Below are 930 nucleotides of genomic sequence, written 5' to 3'. Positions count from 1 at the left end.
TCGGCTGGCTGGAGTGCCTCTGTCCTGCGGCATGTTGGGGGCCCAGGGGGTGGCATGGGCAGAAGGTCTGGATCTGGCATGTGGCTTTTCTGGAGCCCTGGGATGTGGTTGGGCTGGGGTCATTGTATCCATTATGTCTTGCTGTGTAACAAATCAGCCCACCCCAAAACTTAATAACTTGAAAACAACAAACATTTACCATCATCGGGTTTCTGAGGCTCAGGAATTTGGGAGCAGGTTAGCTGGGTGGTACTGGCCTGAGGTCAGTCGTGAGGGTGCAGTCATCATGGATTTGACTGGGGTTGAAGGATGTACTTTTAAGGTGGCTCACTCATGTGGCTGTTGGCTGGAGGCCTCAGTTCCTTGCCATGTGGACCGCGCCATAGGGTGGCGGTGGCTTGAGGGTCTTCCAGACATGGCAGCTGCTTCCCCCAGAGTGAGTGAGTGAGGGGAGAGAGCAAGGAGGAAGCCGCTCAATCTTTGTGTCCTAATCTCGGCCATTGTACACCATTGCTTCTGCCATACTCTTCATTAGAGGAGGGTCGTTAAGCCCAGCATACACTCGAGGGGAATCAAGGTCTGCTTTGTGAAGGGAAAAGAATATGAATTTTGGGGTGTATTTTAAAACCAGCACAGGCAGTGATGGGTGTTGGGAGTTAAGCAGCTTTCTCTTGGCTCCCTGAGATAAGCTTGAGGGTGGGTCTCTGTTCTCAAACCGTGAAACTACAAGGTCACGAGTGGATTGGCATTTTAGAGGTCAGCCTGCAGAGTTGAATGTGGATTTCTGTCTTCTCATGCCTTCTTAGAGTCCTTGAAGAGCTTGTGGAGATGTAGACTCATGGGCTGTTTCTCAGCTCTATTGAATCAGAACCCATTTTTTAATAAAACCCTGGGAGGATTCTACCATACATTCAAGTTTGAGGAACAATG

This window comes from Phocoena sinus, chromosome 19, assembly GCF_008692025.1.
Source record: "Phocoena sinus isolate mPhoSin1 chromosome 19, mPhoSin1.pri, whole genome shotgun sequence".
Taxonomy (NCBI): domain Eukaryota; kingdom Metazoa; phylum Chordata; class Mammalia; order Artiodactyla; family Phocoenidae; genus Phocoena; species Phocoena sinus.
This window is presented reverse-complemented; position numbering follows the sequence as displayed.